At 42.5% G+C, this 19,906-nt stretch overlaps 1 protein-coding gene across 1 annotated transcript in view; it reads left to right on the top strand.

Moving 5' to 3' along the window:
* Positions 1 to 19,906, top strand: part of ANTXR1 (ANTXR cell adhesion molecule 1) — a 245,495-nt gene that overhangs the window by 177,248 nt on the left and 48,341 nt on the right. The gene's annotated exons all lie outside the window — the stretch shown is intronic.

The raw sequence follows: 19,906 nt of genomic DNA, 5'->3' as shown, positions 1-19,906 counted from the left end.
ACTTGTACTGCTTAGATCAGGGGTCCCCAAACTACGGCCCACGGGCCACATGCGGCCCCCTGAGGCCATTTATCCAGCCCCCGCTGCACTTCCGGAAGGGGCACCTCTTTCATTGGTGGTCAGTGACAGGAGCATAGTTCCCATTGAAATACTGGTCAGCTTGTTGATTTAAATTTACTTGTTCTTTATTTTAAATATTGTATTTGTTCCCATTTTGTTTTCTTACTTTAAAATAAGATATGTGCAGTGTGCATAAGGATTTGTTCATAGTTTTTTTATAGTCTGGCCCTCCAATGGTCTGAGGGACAGTGAACTGGCCCCCTGTGTAAAAAGTTTGGGGACCCCTGGCTTAGATAGTATCAGCACTTGAAACAGCCTCAGTTCTGCTGAAATAGCATCATTGCCACATCTTCTTATAAGAGTGAGTCTCTCTTCCATACATTTAACAGGCCAAAGCTTGGGACCACATTCTTCCTTAACTACCAGCAGCCCACATCTTCCATCTGCTTCTCAGGAATCAGGCACCTTCACCCAAAGTGAAGGCATCTAATTTAAATCTCCCTTCAAATCAGGTAGAGCTAGGTTTGAATCTCACTTTCTTCCTGGCTGGAAGGTAACTCCAGGCAAGTCACTTAACCTCTCTGAACTTCATCTTTATAAAGTAATTAATAGTAACTACTTCACAGTGTGACTGGTTGGAGAAGGTAATGTTTGTAAAGCCTTTGGCCAACATTGAACACATAGTCATGCTCCATCAATGGCAAGTGTTATTCTGATTACTTATTTTGTGTCTTTCTACTATCTGTGGAGAGTTGATGCAAAAACTCAAATTATATTGCAATCAGTGTGTGTCGAATATGTCCATATCTCTGCCATACCCATTCTTCACCACGACACAACTAATAAAACATGGAAGCAGAGCTTGTCAGGCAGGCCCTGAGGACAATGGACATTTTGTGGCTGAGGGATTTGGGTCTGAAGTGTCATTGTTTGTGCAAGCTATGCCCAGGTTCCTGCCCCAAGTATGACAGGGACAGCAGACGAGATGACACGAAAGAAACCAGGTCACGGAAATGCTTGACCACCTTGGCCCTCATGCCATGTGAAATTTGTATTTTGTCTATGAAAGTCAACAAGAACGCATTGCTTCAACAAATTTTAAGGTGCAAACTCTACAGTTCAAAGAAATGAGCCTAGAGCATAAACTTTACACTCAGGGTGGTATTTGGCTTTATAAGTTATACATCTGGTTTCTTTTAGCATGCATGAGACTCACCTAACAGATAAGAAAAAAAAATAGTAAGCTACCAAAACTCAGTGTCAGCAGTACTATTTTTTTGTGACAGAACATGCTGGTCCAGTGTTCAAGCCCATTTCAGAGTCACTGATAAACATCTCTGCTAACTCAGTCCACATTCCATTCCCCGCTTACCAGTTTGGTCGAAACAAATTTATTAACTGGGTCAACCTAAGAAGTTGGAGAGGTTTGGAAAGAGGAAGACTAAAAATAAATATTATCATATGTAAGATATAAGCACTAACTGGAGACAAAATGCTGATTGAATCAATCAAGAAACAATGGAATGAAAACATAGAATTTCTTCTAATGAATCACGTCTAAATTGAATCTCTTATTTACTACTTTTGAAAGAAAGTTTGTATTTATCATTTGAAGATGTTCCATATGCTTCTGAGAAACACAATACCACCTTGACTTTTCATTTCCCAGACACATAAAATAACAGATTTGAAGTTCAGGAGGTCTAAGAATTAGGACACAGTTAAGCCAGATCTGTCACAAATTATGGTTGTCCAGCCTACTTTCAAGCGGACTTTCTTTATAGAAACCCTGATAAAATTTTAAGACACATAGGAAAAATAGATGCAGGAAATTGTGTCCACGTAGTTATGACAACGGCCACAAACATTTTGATGCACACCCAGAGTTACTACACTAGAATGAGCACAGATTAGTCAGGAACAAGAAATCAAAGCTGCCTTATGGCAAGTCAGGAGAGAATTCCAGGGAAGGGAGGACTATATTGTAGCTTTGTCTATATGTTTATTTTGTTTCGTTTGCATTACCTCAAGAGACTTTCAACAGGTCTACATTACTTACGCAGTGATGACTCTGTAAGAATTCCTCAGCACTGATTTATGGGCTGACCACATTTTCCATAAACTCAAAATGACTAAATCCAGACATGTGCTCGTGAACAAGAGTCACAGGTTCTGGATTTAAAAAAACAAAACAAAACAAAAATCACCTAATTACATTCTCAGTTGATTTCTAAATTCTTTCAAATGCACGAAGACCTCACAGAAAGCTGGCAGCTCTCCCTTCTCAGTCCCTACCTGGCCCCTCTCCCCCACTCCCGTTACCCACCCCCAACCCTACAGATGCAGATTCAGTTGCACCAGTGAAGCTTTTGAGGCTGCTGAAAGGGCTAAGCACCTATAGGCCCCACCGCAGAGCAGATGGCTGGGGCTGCCAGAGCCCAGAGCCCCACCCTTCCCTGGGATGGGTGCCCACCTCCTCAAAGTTGTCCAAGCCCTGGGTCCAGAAAACATGAATGGGATGACAGCAGGAGACACAAATGCTTTCTGTCTGCCACCACACTTCTTTCTCTCTCTGCCTGGGGTGGGCTCACATTCCTGTTTTTCTTTAGAGCCCACCAGGAAATCCTGGGCCAATATAAAAGAGAAAGTGCCAGAAGAAACCATTTAAATAATAAACCAGCAACACTGATCCTAACATTTCAGAGTTCACTAAGCATATGGTATCTTTTGTATAAACCATCCCCCTACCTGCATGCCTCCAGTGTGGGGCCACCGCTGAACCTCAGTATGCCATCCCAAAGCTTCCGATTTGCAAAGATGAGGAAAAAGCACAGAATACTTAGCTTGATCTAGAAAAGCTTCCTTTCCATTTCATCTGCTACTCACCCCAAGTTGCCTCATCACTCCATGTCGGTCCTGGCTACCTGGACTTGCTCACCATTCCCCAAACATGCCAGAAGCTTTGGAGTCTCTGTGCCTTTGCAGGTTCTAGTTTCTCTGCTGGAAATGCCTTTCCCATCATCTCTACCTAGTAAACTATCACCTTGGCAATGTTGTTCATTGTTCTCTGTAAACACAAAAGAGCTGCTGTCCAGATCCACACAGTACAGGGGCATTGCCAAGCAGAGCACATTCAGACACTAAGCAAAGTATGGAAGTTGAAACCTGTGTCCCACAAATATTTTCCAAGATGGTCCCTAAGACTTTCTACACACCTGGGCTGCTCTTTCAGTTTAGAAAATTTGCTCACCTTTCAAGAACAAATGGTGAAAGGGATTGAGAATGTTTGTCTGAGAAAGACAAAGGCACTGACAGAGCTTCTTCTTAACTTGGTCATTTCTTACTCATCACATTATGCATCCCATTTTGCATAAACTTTTCTTTTTATCATTCAATCATATGCAAAAAATAATCTTTCCATGTAACCACATATCCTGGAATAACATCATCTTAATGACCAGGTCATATTCTAGTGTCTATCTGTGACATAATATTCTGCCTGTCTTCTCTTTTTGGACATTTATTTCTAAACATTTATTGTTATAAATGAAGGTCCAGTTAGTATTCTTGCTGTCAAATTAGTGTGCACATTCATGTGTGTTTTTTTAGAATGTGTCCCAAGTAAAGCAGCGTGCAAACCTCTAAAGCTTTGATACATACTGCTGAATTGCCCTCCTGAAACGCAGTATGGGTTAACCCTTATGTCCACAGCTATCAAAAGCCCATCTCCCCAAATGTTCACCAGTATTATTAATTTTAGCTATTTGATAGGTTCTAATTTAATTTGCATTTTTTACCACTGAGGTGGAACATTTTTTAATATTCATTTTCTTTTGTCAATTGCATATGCATGCCCTTGACCCATTTTTATTAGATATTTTAGAATTTATATATGTATGTGTACATATATATATATATATAAAGTGAGAAGCAGGGAGGCAGAAAGACAGACTTCCTCATGCGCCCTGACCAGGAGCCACCCAGCAAGCGCACCAGGGGGCGATGCTCTGCCCATCTGGAGCCGCTGTTCCATTGCTTGGCAACCAAGATATTTTAGTACCTGAGGCATGGCCATGGAGCCATCCTCAATGCCTGAGGCCAACTTGCTCGAACCATTCGAGCCATGGCCATAGGAGAAGAGAGAGATAGAGAGAAGGAGGAGGAGAAAAGGTGGAGAAACAGATGGTCGCTTCTCTTGTGTGTCCTGACCGGGAATCAAACCTGGGACTTCCACATGCCAGGCCAACGCTCTACCACTGAGCTAACTGGCCAGGAGAGAATTGGTTTTTATATGCTCATTCACTTAACTCATCTTTATGCGTATACTAATCAAATATTTTAAGAGCCCATTATGTGTCCAACCTATCATTATGTAGAAAGCCAAAGTTTTTCTTAGTTTGTTATTACCTTTCTAAGTTTTAAAAAATATATTGAAGTTATCTTTAATTTTATAGTCAAATCTGTAAATCTTTGTAATTTCTGCTTTTGGTGTCAAACTGAGAATGGTCTTCCCTACTCCAAGAGAACATAAATTTTCACAAAAAGCTTCTATAGTTTCTACTCCCTCGGTCTTAGTTTGGGGTAGTAATGTGAGTTGGTACCTTTTCTGTACCTCCCTGGGTACTTTATTGTAAATCTAGGGAAAGGGCCTTTGGGAGCTAGCAGCCATCAGTTATATTGAACCAGAAGTCCTAGAGCATCACCTTAATTTCTTGTGTTTGTGGTGTGACTTGGATTCACTGTGGGTCACCCTGAAGGACAGAACTGGAGCCACAAGTAGAAGTTACAAGGAAGCAGATTTTATCTTAAAGAAATTAAGGACAAGAGTTTCAGATTCCAAGATGACGACAGAGTAGACAGACATTTCAACTGGCACCTCCCAGGACCAAATTGAATTACAATTTAAGAACAATCATCTTGAAAAACTAACTTTGGACTAAATGAAAGGGGTCTATAACCAAGGGTCACAGAAGAAGCCACAACAAAACTTGTAGGAAGGGCAGAGGCATGGAAAGGGCTGCCCAGGTCCCAGGAGCAAGTGGCGGCGGAGGATCTAGAGGGACTCTCACTGTGGGAGGTTCACCCTGAGAGGGGAGGGTCTTAAGTCCCAGGTTCAACACTCCAGCCTAGAGCCCCTCAGAGCCTAGAAAAGGCACCAACACAGCATTTGGCAGTGAACAGAGCCAAAGTTTCTGTCTGCGAGAGAGATGGGAGCTCTCAGAGACACAGGATTCATCTTAAAAGGGCCAGCGCAGAAAATCTCGTTCACAACCACTGATCCAGGCTCCAGAGGAGGGAGAGCTGGGGGGGCTGAGAGGACTGAGAGTGTAAAGTTGATGGTCTGAGGAGAGACACACCGTGGGGGACGGCCACTGGAACCTCTGTGCTGAGTCATTCCCCAATACTATAGTCACCATCTTTCTTTGGTGGAACAGTCGCCTCCATGTGGCATCAGCCTGGAGGAAAGCAACTTCCCCATCTTCGGGAACCTCTCCTGCCCCACACTGGAGAGACAGGGCCATGCTGAGAAATGAACCCAGAGGCAGGGGGGTGCGTCAGGGACTCAGTTTTCTGGCTTTGAGACCAGAGCTTACCCCCTCCACTGCACTCTCCAGAGTCTATGACTGGTGCTTCCACCTCATGGGAGATTCAGTAGAAACTGTCCAGACTGTGGGCAGACCACATCTCTGGGTCTCAGAGGCCACACCTACTGGGCTCCTGGGGCCACACCCTACTGAGGTCTGTGAAAAAAGTCTGGATAGACTGATACCTAGGGCCGAGGTGTGGAGCCACACCCACCACCCTTCCTAACCCTGAACTGCTGCAGGCTTTAGACTCTACCAGAGGTTTTTTCAGTGGCCAAGCCCATCAAGCAGCCAGCAGACAGAGGCTGCAGGAGGTGGGCATAAGGGAACCTTGGCCTTTTAAGCTGACCTTCCCCCGGACCTAGTGTGGGTAAAAGCTAGCCTAGGTGTGCAGCTTATTTCCATGTGCACCTGGGCCCAGCAAAGGCAACCACAAACTCTGTATTGTAGCTCCAAGAAGGTTGCTGAGGGCCAGTCATGGGCAGAGTCTCCCACTGGTCTGTGCCGGGTTCCCTCCAGGGAGGCCTAGGGCTGGCACATCCAGTGGCCAGGTGTGGAGAGCATCAGTTCAGGACTTATCAACCCTTGCTATGGTGTGTCCTAAGGAAGGATTCCTCACACCTGGCCCAACTGAAGCGAGTTCTGCTCTCTGTGATCAGCACCAGCACAGCGGCTCATGTGCAATGGATAGGGTGGAGCTTACAGTCAGCCAGCCTGGCTGCTGGATTTCTTGCCCCTCTGGGCTAGATACCACAAGGGGAAAGAAAGAGAGGCTTGGAGCATGGGCAATTAAAGTGTGGGTCCCCACAAGCCTATTGTTTGGTCTGGTTGAGGAGCTTGGCCACTTTCTGGGTGGGGGGCACAGTCAGCCCCAGGGAAGACTCTCTCAGTCTTCCTCCCTGAGGCCAGGAGCTCACAAGCTGGAAAAACTTCTGCAGAGGGGACTGTTGGCCCCACCCAATCTGAACCTGCTGCTCACCTACTGGGGAGAAATAGAATTAGAGTATCCAGTAATGTTTGATGGATTAGGCTCTTGAATAGAAACCACATTTCCAGTACTGAGTTCCTGATGAAGAGACCCCTGAAGTAGGGGGTACCACTAACATTGTATTTCCAACCTCAGCTTCCCTAACCCATCAAGCTTGCAACCTGTAGAGTGGTTGGTGGGTTGAGGACAGTCTGAGCCCACACTATAGTCTTTCTACAAAAGACTCTGAGAAGACTACATAGCTGCAACAGGAGGTGGAGCAGCTGAAAAGTGGAGGCAAATCTTATGGAATTGGGGGCTCTTACAGAGTTGCTGTCTTCATCATCTCTAAGCTGAAAGAAGCTGATCCTTATAACCAAGTTGGCCCCTCCCATACTACCCAGGCACAGAAAATACAGACACAAAGAGTGAACAGAGCAGTAGCTCCATACAGGTAGCCTTCAGTGGGTTTCAAACAAAGCTGACACCAACCCAAGAAGACCCAGAACCAACACAACCAGTAGTGGATGGCAGACAGCACCAACGCTAGACTCAGCTAGCTACACAAACAGCATGTCAGGAAGAGGAAGCCAGCAGGCACCAGACGCTGTGAAGAATAAATACACCCAACAGGACAGACACTGCACATTGTCAAATATACGTGATCACAGTTGACCCTTAGAGCCAACCAGCCTGAAGGGATAACCACACCCACAAAAAGACCAACTACATTCAATATGCACATACAATAGGAGGGTAAACACTACCCTCAAGAAGCATTCCTAGAGCAAGGAACTCAGGTGGCCAGGAGGTTAGTACTACTGAGCCCATCTTCCTCATAAAGACACCACAACAAATTTTAAAGTCAGACAGTGCTACCTGATACGCAGACAAAATGGGCAGATAAAGAAATATGACTCAAATGAATCAACAAGAGAAATCGCTTGAAAAAGAACTAAATGAAATGAAAAAAACCAAAGTATCAAACACAGAACTTAAAATAATGATTTTTAGGATGTTCAAGTCTATTAGAGCAACAATGGATGATCACAATGAGAAAAACAAAGAGATAGCAGCATCAAAAAGGACATTGAGCCCTGGCCGGTTGGCTCAGCGGTAGAGCATCGGCCTAGCGTGCGGAGGACCCAGGTTCGATTCCCGGCCAGGGCACACAGGAGAAGCACCCATTTGCTTCTCCACCCCTCCACCGCGCTTTCCTCTCTGTCTCTCTCTTCCCCTCCCGCAGCCAAGGCTCCATTGGAGCAAAGATGGCCCGGGCGCTGGGGATGGCTCTGTGGCCTCTGCCCCAGGCGCTAGAGTGGCTCTGGTCGCAACATGGCAACGCCCAGGATGGGCAGAGCATCGCCCCCTGGTGGGCAGAGCGTCGCCCCATGGTGGGCGTGCCGGGTGGATCCCGGTCGGGCGCATGCGGGAGTCTGTCTGACTGTCTCTCCCTGTTTCCAGCTTCAGAAAAATGCAAAAAAAAAAAAAAAAAAAAAAAAAAGGACATTGAAATCATAAGAAAGAACCAGTCAGAATTGACAAATACAATATCAGAAATGAAGACTACACTAGAAGTAATCAACAACAGGCTGGATGAAGCAGAGGATCAAATAAGCAATTTAGAGGACAAGATAAATGTAAGCACATAAGCAGAGCAGCAAAAAGAAAAGAGGCATAAATAGACTGAGGATACTCTAAGAGACCTCTGTGACATCATGAAGAGACACAGCATCTACATCATAGGGGTTCCTGAAGAAGAAGAGAACAAACAAGGGATAGAGAACCTGTTTGAAGAAATCATAGCTGAAATTTTCCCTAAATTGATGAAGGAAAGAGTCACACAAGTACAAGAAGCACAGAGAGTCCCATTAGAGATGAACTCAAGAATGCCTACACCAAGACACATCATAATTATAATGCCAAAGTTAAGAGACAAAGAACACTAAAAGCTGCAAAAGAAAGCAGCTAATTACCTACAGAAGAGCCCCATAAGGATAACATCAGACTTTTCAACAGAAACACTTCAGACCAGAAAAGATTGGCAAAAAATATTTAAAGTGATGCAAAACAAAAACCTACAGCCAAGACTACTTTATCCAGCAAGGCTATCATTTAAAATTGAAGGAGAAATCAAATGTTTCCCAGACAAAAAAAAAAGACACAAGAACTTCATTACAATCAAACCAGCACTACAAGAAATGTTAAGGAGCCTGCTATAAAAAGAGCAAAGGAAAAAAGAAATTGAGAGAAAACATTGTAGGTTTAAAGAATAAAATGGCAATAAATAAGTACATATCAATAATAACCTTAAACATAAGTGGATTAAATGCTCCAATCAAAAGACATATGGTAGCTGCATGGATAAGAAAATAGGACCCGTATATATGCTGTTGACAAGAAACCCACCTCAGAACAAAAGATACATATAGACTGAAAGTGAAGAGATGGAAAAAAGTGTTTCATGCAAATAGAAATTAAAAAGAAAAGTTAGGTAGCAATACTTATATCTGACAGTAAGGGATAAAGAAGGCCACTACATAATGATAAAAGGAGCAATCCAACAAGAGAATTTAACCATTGTAAATATTTTTGCACCTAATATAGGAGCACCTAAATATATAAAGCAGATTTTGATGGACATAAAGGGCAAGATTGACAGCAATACTAAAATAGTAGGGGATTTTAATACCCTACTAACATCAATGGATAGATCCTCCAGACAGAAAATTAAAAAACAGCGCACTTAAATGACCCACTAGATCAACTGGATTTAATTAATATCTTCAGAACCTTTAATCCCAAAGCAGCAGAATATACATTTTTTTCAATTGCTCATGGTACATTTTCTAGGATAGACCACATGTTAGGACACAAAACAAGTCTCAGTAAATTTAAGAAAATTGAAATCATGTCAAGCATCTTCTCGCTAGAAAAAGAACTAAATGAAATGGAAGAAACCATGTAATTAGAAATCAACTACAATAGAAAAACTGAAAAATATTCAAACACTTGGAGGCTAAATAGCATGTTATTAAATAACAAATGGGTTATCAATGAGATCAAGGAAGAAGTCAAAAATTTCCTAGAAATAAATGAAAATGAACATACAACAACTCAAAATCTATGGGACACAGCAAAAGCAGTCCTGAGAGGGAAGTTCCTAGCATTACAGGCATATCTTAAAAAGCAAGAAAAAGTCCAAATAAACAACCTTACCCTGCACATAAAAGAACTAGAAAAAGGACAAGTAAATCCCAGAAGAAGTAGAAGGAAGGAAATAATGAAACTTAGAGCAGAAATAAATGACATAGAGGTTAAAAAGAACAATATAAAAAAATCAATGAAAGCAAGAACTGGTTCTTTGAAAAGGTAAACAAGAATGATAAACCCAGGCTCATCAAGAAAAAAGAGAGAGAGGATCCAAATATATAAAATTAGAAATCAAAGTGGAGAAGTAACAACTGACATCACAGAAATACAAAAGATTGTAAGAAAATACTATGAAGATCTATATGCCTAAATATTGGACAACCTAGGTGAAATGGATAAATTCCTAGAAACATGCAATCTTCCAAATCTTAATCTAGAAGAATCAGTAAACCTAAACAGACCAATTACAACAAATGAAATTGAAACGGTTATCAAAAAAGTCCCAGTAGCCTGACCAGTGGATACAGTGTCGGACTGGAATGCAAGGACTCAGGTTCTAGACAACGAGGTCACTAGCTGGAGCATGGGTTCATCTGATTTGAGCAGAGTTCACCAGCTTGGACCCAAGGTCACTGGCTTGAGTAAAGGGTTACTTGGTCTGCTGTAGCCCTATGGTCAAGGCACATATGAGAAAGCAATCAATGAACAACTAAGGTGCTGCAATGGAAAATTGATGCTTCTCATTTCTCTCCCTTCTTGTCTGTCTGTCCCTATCTGTCCCTCTCTTTGACTCTCTTTCTGTCTCTGTCAAAAAAAAAAAAAAACTCCCAGCAAACAAAAATTCTGGACAAGATGGCTTCACAGGCAAATTTTACCAAACATTCAAAGAAGAACACCTATCCTTCTCAAGCTATCCCAAAAAATTCAAGAGGAGGAAGCTACTTTTATGAGGCAAGCATTATCCTCATTCCAAAACCAGGTAAAGACACAAAGAAAGAAACTATAGGCCAATATTCCTGATGAACACAGATGCTAAAATTCTAACAAAATATTAGCAAACCAGATCCAGCAATACATTAAAAAGATCATACATCATGATCAAGTGGGATTTATTCTGGGGAGGCATGGCTGGTACAATATTCATACATCAATCAATGTGATTCATCACATAAATAAAATGGAAGATAAAAAGGACATGATTGTATCAATAGAAGCAGGAAAAGCATTTGATAAAATCCAGCACCCACTTATCAAAACTCTGAGCAAAGTGGAAATACAAGAAACACACCTCAACACAATAAAGGTCATATATGACAAAGCAACAGCCAACATCATCCCCAATGGACAAAAAATAAAAGCAATCTACTTAAAATCAGGAACAACACAGGGTGCCCCTTTTCACCATTCTTAGTCAACATATTTCTGAAAGTCCTAGCCACAACAATCAGAAAAGAAGAAGAAATAAAAGGCATCCAAATTGGAAACAAAGAAGCAAAACTGTCATTATTTGCTGATGACATGATACTGTACACAGAAAAGCCAAAAGTCTCAGTCAGAAAACTACTAGACCTGATAAATGAAGTTGGCAAGGTGGCAGGATATAAAATCAATATTCAGAAATCAGTGGCATTTTTATACACCAACAATAAACTGTCAGAAAGAGGAATTAAGGAAACAATCCCCTTCACTATTGCAACAAAAACAAAGTACTTAGGAATGAATTTAACCAAAGAAGTAAAAGACTTGTACTTGGAAAACTATAAGCCATTGAAAAAAGAATCAAGGAAAATACAAACAAATGGAAGCATATACCATGTTCATGGATAGGAAGAATAAACATCATTAAAATGTCTATACTACCCAAAGCAATCTATAGAATCAATGCAATTCTTATTAAAATACCAATGACATACTTCACAGATCTAGAAAAAATATTCCAAAACTTTATGTAGAACCAAAAAAGAACCCAAATAGCCTTAGCAATCTTGAAAATGAAGAACAAAGTGGAAAATATCACACTTCCTGATATCAAGTTATACTACAAGGCTATTATATTCAAAACAGGTTGGTACTGGCATAAGAACAGGCATACAGATCAATGGAACAGAACAGAGAACTCAGAAATACACCCACGCCTTTATGGTCAATTGATATTTAACAAAGAAGGCAAGAGTATACAATGGAGTAAAGACAGGCTCTTTAAGAAATAGTGTTGATTAAAAAAATAGTGTTGAGAAAATTGAACAGGTACATGCAAGAACATGAAACTAGACCACCAACCCATACCATTCACAAAAATAAACTCAAAATGGATAAATGACTTAAATGTAAATTGTGAACCATAAAAATCTTGGAAGAAAACATAGGCAGTAAACTCTCTGATATTTCGCATAGTAATCTTTTTGCCAATATATCCCCACAGGCAAGTGAAATAAAAGACAAAATAAATAAATGGGACTATATCAAACTAAAAAACTTTTGCACAGCAAAAGATACCATTAACAAAATTAAAAAACAACCCACACAATGGGAGAACATATTTGCTGATATGTCAGATAAGGGGTTAATAACCAAAATTTATAAAGAACTTTTAAAACTCAACACCAGGAAGGTAAACAATCCAATTTAAAAATGGGCAAAGGACCTGAATAGATACTTTGCCAAAGAGGACAATAGGCATATGAAAAAATGCTAACCTCACTAATCATCAGAGAAATACAAATTAAAAACACAATGAGATACCACCTTGCACCTGTCAGAAGGGCGCTCATTAACAAATCAACACACAAGTAACAAGTGCTGGCGAGGGTGTGGAGAAAAAGAAACCCTTGTGCACTGTTGGTGGGAATGCAGACTTGTGCAGCCACTGTGGAAAACAGTATGACATTTCCTCAAAAAATTAAAAATGGAGTTGCCTTTCACCCAGCTATCCTACTTTTAAGAATAAATCCTAAGAATCCCAAAGCACTGATTCAAAAGAAGATATGCACCCCCATATTTATTGCAGCATTGTTTACAATAGCCAAGATCTGGAAACAGCCCAAGTGTCTATCAGTGGATGAGTGGCTAAAAAAGCAATGGTATATATATTAATACATGATGGAATACTACGTGGCCGTTAAAAAGAAGGAAATCTTACTTTTTGCAATGGCACGAATGGACCTGGAGATCATTATGCTAAGTGAAATAAGCCAGGCAGAGAAAGACAAATAGCATATGATCTCACTCATATGTGGAATCTAATGAACACAGTGAACTGAAGAATGAAATAGAGGCAGAGGCAGGGTCACAGGGAGCAGAGGGACAGGTGCCAAAGGGAAGGGGGATGAGAGGATGGGACCAGAGAAGGTGAAAGGATTAGTGAAATTCTATATACATAACACAGAGATACAGATAACAGAACAGCAATTCCAGAGGGAAGGGGGGGGAGTTTAATGGGGGCATGTTGTTGAGGGGTGAGCGTGTTATATTGAGTGGGACACTTAAATCCATGTCAACACAATTTAAAAATATGTTTTTAAATAATTCTTTTTAAAAGTGTATCAACAACAGAATGGGCTGCCCAAGTCATGCAGAAGCTCCCTGTCACCAAGCAGGGATAAAACCAGTCAAACCACAGGGCTAGGGCATCATAGAGGGTTCCTGCAGCAGATCAGTGTCCTCAGACTTGAGCACAGAATTGCCTAGAAGGTTTGTTAAAACACAGACTGCTGCTTCCTACTCTCAGAGTTTCTGATCCAGTTGTTCCGGGCCAGGGCCTGGGAACAAACATTTCTAACAAGCTCCCAAGTGTTGTTGATACTGCAGCTCCAGGAACCACATTTTGAGAACCAGTGAGATAAATGGAACTAGGTGACCTTCAAGGTCCCTCTAAACCTGAGAGCTTGGGATTCTAAGTCAACATTTCTATACCTATTTGACCACCAAGCCACTACTTTCCCATATTTCTCCATAGAGTATCTATTGACACAATTGGAGAATAATGAGCCTAGCTTAAATCTGAATAGTAAGCCCCAACTGGTTGTAGAGAAATCCTTCCCGACTGCAGACACTTCTGTTCCAGGATTACTAATTTCAAACAGAGAAGTTTGCAACTCACGGAATTTCATTGAAGCCAGTGGTTTTCAACCTGGCTGCACAGGTTGGTCACCTGGGGAGCATTAAAGCACTTACACCAGGGCCCCACCCCTAAGGTTCCATTTCGTTTGTCTGGGAAAAGGTCTGCACATTAGTGTTTTAAAACTAGTGATTTAAAACAAATGATTCCAATAGGCAGCCAGGGTTGAGAATCAGTGATCTAGACCAGTTCCCTGTTTTTTATCCAGGGAAGCATCTTTTTCCTTCTGGAAACTCTTTGAAGGCAACTCCCCATACTCTTTAGTAACCTTATGCTTATGTCTCATAAGGGAAATGGATAGTGACAATCTGTATACACTTTTAAGTCTCTTTCTTGTCAAGAAGGCGGCTAGCGTAACTTCTGGATGCTGTGTTGTTACGACTTCTTGGATAAAAAGGATGGAAAAGAGAACATTTTACTCTGCCTCATATGTCTTTTCTGGATGGAATTCAGTACCGACCAGTCCAAACCCTCTCCAGTCATTTTTACCCCAAGGCAAACCCCACCTCCCATCACGAGCTCCGGGAGACCGCCACTGGGGTTGGATGTCCTTGTTTCCAGCTCCTTTGTCTCTCCCAGACCTGGTATCAGGAGTCAGGTACATTCCATCACTATCAGCACAAACAAAATATCAAGGTGCACTGAGCTTGTTTTGCAAGGCTTGCAATCAGAAGAGGCCCAGGAAACATATACAAATGTGCATAAACAATGTTTGAAACTCATCTGAAGCACAGAGGTTGTGAAATCCTCTCCCAGAGCTCCAGGCCCCAGGCTGCTGCCATCTGTGCAGCTGTTTCCAATAAGGGAACTTCCGGTCACATGGGTACCAAGTCTTCCTACTGTCACAGAAGCTAGAATGATCTGGGCAAGTTACCTCCAGGGGGAGAGAGCATCCTCGGCCTGGTCCTTCAAAAGCAGATGAGCCTCCTGTCACACAAGTGGACTCAGAAAAAGTACCGTTTCTTTTCTCCTTGTCTCTTCTTCCTCCTTCACATTCCCTGCATTACTCTTTTTTTCATCGCCCTTCACCTTGTCTGCCTTCCTTAGACAGGCTTTCATCAAACATCTCTAGTGCTCCCACTTAGAGCCTATAACTGGACAAAACACTAGGGACACCAGTTAGACTGGAACTTAATTTTGGCCTCCTGGACTTCAGTGTATGATCTGGAAGAGAAGAGATGGTCAAACATCGTACTAACTGCAGATGGTTTTAGAAGCTTAAACCCATTCACAATAACTTTGAGAATAACTATGATCTCCATTTTATAGAGCAGAAACTGAAGCCCAGGGCAGGTTACTAATACTCCCAAGGATTCACACAGTTGGTAAGGGGAAGAGGGAAGATCTGAGTTCAGGACTCTCAAACTTGAAAGTCTTGTTGAGCATTTTTCTATGAACCAAACTCAGTTTTGATAGTGAGTGCCCACTGATTATTAAGCTGTGTTCCTGCCCTTGAGGAGTGGGAACAAGTGGACAAGTTCCCAAGCACTACTCCGTGTGAAGAGGTGGGATTGAGCTGAGTACGTGAGATGTGGGGTATATGCCCAGGAAGGGCATTCCACCAGATTTGGAGTCAAAACTGCTAGAAGTTACCTTTATGCTGAAACCAGAAGGAGAGTGGTGGGAAGACAATATTCTAATGAGAGAGAAGCTTGAGCAAGGGTCCAGAGGTAGGCCTGTGTCTCCTTCAGGGAGGCACAAGGAATGAGCGGTGGTAGGAGACAGACAGTGAGGCAGTGAGGAGGGAGCAAGGAGAAGTGGCAGTATGGGGACCTAGTCAAAGGACCACTCTAGGACAGCGGAGAATTACTGCAAGTGCTTTAAGCAGGAGTGTGACCAGATTTGTGTTTTAGAAAAGTCACACTGACTGCCACATGGAGATGGGGGCAACAAGAGATGGTGGCAGCCTGAACAGAAGCAGTGGTGGGCAAGGAGGGAAGAGTCTGGATTCGAGAGATGCTGAGGAGACAGAATGGCTAGATGTGGAGGATGAGGGAGAGGAGGGTGTCGAGGAGGACCTCCAGGCTCTGGCCTAAGTGACTGACCTGGCTGTGACCTCGCCAAGATGAGGGCACAGGAAGACGAGCTGTGGGGGGAGAAGATGAGGACTTAGCCTTTATCTTACCAAGTTGGAGGTGCCTTTGAGACATCTGAGCCAAGATGGCCAGGAGCAGGACGAGGGTGAGGCAAGAGGGACATTTAAGGCACAGACTTTGAGGAGGCACTCGCTCTCAGGGTCCTGCACGTGCAGGGTGCAGGGTGGGCACCTGGGGGGCCTGAGAGTGAGCGCCTCTGTGGAGCTGGGCCCTAGATGCCTCACCCTAGTCCTGACCTGTGCACGAGGGAGTTTGCTCTGGTGAGAGTTCTGAGCTAGAGGAAGATCTGGGAGTCATCACCATGGCAGACGAGGCCAATGTGAACAGATGGGACCCCAGGGACAGTGTGTACAGAAAGAAGAGAAATAGGTGAAGCATGGAACCCCACGGTCACATCCTTTAAGTCAAGGTGGGGAAAGAAAAAGGTGTACTTAGGAGGAACAGCCAGAGTCAGAGATTTGACAGGAGAGTCTAGAGTTGTGGAAACTGAGAGAAGATGGTACATCCTGGAGGAGGGTGGGGTAGATAGTGTCAAGTGATGGAAAAGTTAGATGCAAGCTGACACCAGTCCTCTAATTATACTAGTAGTTTGAAGGTCATGGAAACTTTGATGACCGAGTTTCTGTGAAATGATAGGGGCAGGACAGAAACTTAGCAGAGAATGGGATGGCCCTGGCTGGTCCCTCAGTGAATAGAGCGTCTGCTCGGCATATGGACATCCTGGGTTCGATTCCAGGTCAGAGCACACAAAAGAAGCAACCATCTTCTTCTCTCTCCCTCTCTCTTCCCTTTCTCTTCCTCTTCCCCTCCCACAGCCAGTGTCTCAGTTGGTTTGAGTGTGGCCCTGGGCACTGAGGGTAGCTCATTTGTTCAATCGTATCAGCCTCAGATGCTAAAAATAGCTTGGTACTCGAGCATCAGCCCCAGACAAGGGAACTGAGTGGATTTCAGTCGGGGCACATGTGGGAGTATGTCTCACTATCCACCCTTCTATCACCTAAAAAAAGAAAAAGAGCAAAAGAGAGAGAATGGGAAGTGATGGAGTTGGAAAGGGCTTTTTGTTTTATGAAAATGGGGTCCTGAGCATGATTAAGTGTTCATAACAGAGGCCCAGAAGAGGAAGAAGTAGATAAGAAGAGCTCATTGATGGAGTACAGGAGCCCTAAGGAGGAGGACTCAGAGTACCTAGAGGCCATGAAGTGCCACTTTTCCTTAGTGACATGGTTGGCAGAGCCCGAAATGGGCTCTCAGGTATAGGTGAGAGGGCAGGGAGCTGAGGAACCTATTTCATAGCTGCTGTCTTGTCTATGATGAGACTAGCAGAGTGGAACAGATGGGGGTGGAGCTCCTGAGGAGAGAGGAGGTGGAGGAAACCAGCGATACTTTCAGAATCTCATGGCTCCTGAATGTCAGCATTTTCTTTAGTTTTAGGTGAATGTTACCACTTCATGCTAGAAACGTGGTAACTCAGGATACAATCACACAAGCAAGTCACTTCAAAATTCCACCTCCAGGAGAACCTCCTCTCAGGTTCCTTGAATATATTGCTATCAGCTTATTTCTTAGTTGCTCTAGGTTTATTTCTTAGTGGCAGAGTGAAAGTAATGGCCTTTTCTACCCACAATCCTAAAGAGCAGTGCTAACTGCTTTGAGGTTTTTTATTGTTTTGTTAATGGGGGTCTCTCGCTTCTTGGAGAAGTTAATACCATAATATCTAAAAATTACCAATACACTAGTTGTATCAGTTTATAATAGGCTACATTATAAATTACTTAAGAGTGGGATCCTGGTCATATATAAATATTGTGGCAACACTGTGTCCCATGAAAGAGGCCATTAATAAATATTCTTGATCAGAATTAAGTTAACGCAATGATTCTGTAGATTTTTGTCCCTTGCTCCACCATGTATTAGCTGGCTGGCATTTTCTGGTCACTTTACTTTTTTAAGATCACTTCCATTTTCCAAGGGCACAAAGACACCTAGATGTGCAGGCTGTGTCCCTGGCAGAGGTCCAGCCTACAACCCCTGGACAGTCAACTCCCTGGTACAGGAGCACATTCTACCTCAGAGAGGGCTGCCTTTTCCTGATTCACACAGAGCTAGCAATGGCCCCATCATTTGGAAACAGAAAGCAATTCTTCTCAGGATTGCTCTAGATACATTTGAAAATATTGTTCAGTCAGTCCTAAGGGTTGTCCCAATTTTAGCATCCCTGTAACATTTTTTTTCACCATTCCTTGTGGTCACCAAGAAAGCATTTTTCATAATGAATAGAGTTTTTACACTATATTATCTTTTTTCTTTACTCAGTTTTGATCATATCGCATCTAATTTAATGTCTAATTCTTTCATTTCATTTAATCCTATAAGTATAAGGGGAATACAGCTCTTTAAATCACTTTTTTAACTAGGTAATGAAAATAATTAAGCCACTGTTTTATGTGTGCTGACATTGCTTCCTGAATATTGGCGATTTTAATTCAGATGTGAGTGTGTCTGTGTAAAGAAGTGAACGTTTGCACTTGAACTGCTTGTTGGTGAAACAACACATCCACTGGGCCTATACCCCCTCCTAAAATTTCTAACCACACCTAAACCACTTGGTGGAATTGATCATTTGAGCATCCAGAATACACAAAGTTGGTTGACATTCAATAGGAACTTCCCCTAGTCCTGCATTTCTTTTTAGCCTTTTCCTTTCCACAGAGAAACCTTTTACGCTGGAAACTCTCCACTCCCATTTGCCTCTGAATCTGCTTCATTGCATCTCTAGCCAACTCCTCTATTCTGACAACACTGAATGTTGAAAGTAAACAGCAAGCCCAGGAGCAAGGCATGTCTCCTCTCTTCACTGAGTATGGTCATTAGCAGCCAGTGTGTTGCTGAGGTGCTGTGCAAGGCTCTGTGGGAAGGACAGACAAGCATGAGACGTGGTCCCAACATCAAAGAGCAGACTCCTTGTAGAGGAGACTGAATGGAGCGTGGTCAGGGGAGCTCCCTGAGCAGACCAAGAGAGACTGAAGGACTGGAGAGAAAAGATGATCACTGGCAGCCCAAGAAGACAGGAGGCCCCCTGAGGGACTGGTAGGACTTGAATTGGGCTTTGAAGGAGCGTTGGGACTCAGTGACGCAGACAAGATCTAGAAGGGCCAAGGTAGCAAGTCTCCAGAACCAGGCGGTAAGTGCCAGTGACCAGCTTGCTAGGAGACCTCTCAGGCTGGAGCGGAGGGAGTCAGAAGTGCCCCATAAGGCTGGAAGGTGAATATAGATGGCAGTTTACCACCCTGGTGGTCAGACTAAAAAGCTGGGATTTAATTCTGCAGCCATTGTGAGGTAATCTTCATCTGGGATAAATATTGTAGTGCCAAATTATATTATGTTAGAAAATTTTATCTAATACAAATTAAATTGTTAAGAAATTTAATCTAATACAAAGTTCCTCAAAAGTTTTGCAAAATTCTGTTTTGATTAGGTATTAATAAGGTTCTTAGTTGTTTTTAATTTATATGTAAAATTTGGCCACACATGTCTTGTCTTGCAGAACAGCTAGATTAAAATCATTTTAGCAAAGCTCAAAAACAATGGATCTACTGTGTTCATAACTAGTGAATAGGTTACTGCAATGGTCCAAGCATAGATCATGAGGCCTGAATTTAAATGGTGATGCAGGGAATAAAAAGACATAAAGGTGGCACTATCTCTATGCAACATGGCATGGAGAAAGAGAGCAATTGTTTTAGCATCAGAGGACCCAAGTTAAACCCAGTTAAAGTTAAATCCCTTCCTTGAGGCCTTAGTTAACTAGCCTCACTGAGCTTCAATTTCCTCATGTGTTAAAGTGATCTCATAACCCCTACTTCTTTAAGAGTTATGAGGATGAAATAAAACGACAAGTTGTAAACAATTCCAATAGATGAGAGTTCAT

Source organism: Saccopteryx leptura, chromosome 3 (genome assembly GCF_036850995.1).
Source record: "Saccopteryx leptura isolate mSacLep1 chromosome 3, mSacLep1_pri_phased_curated, whole genome shotgun sequence".
NCBI classification, from domain to species: Eukaryota; Metazoa; Chordata; class Mammalia; order Chiroptera; family Emballonuridae; genus Saccopteryx; species Saccopteryx leptura.
The sequence above is the reverse complement of the archived record's forward strand: the minus strand, read 5'-3'. Positions and strand labels throughout refer to the sequence as shown.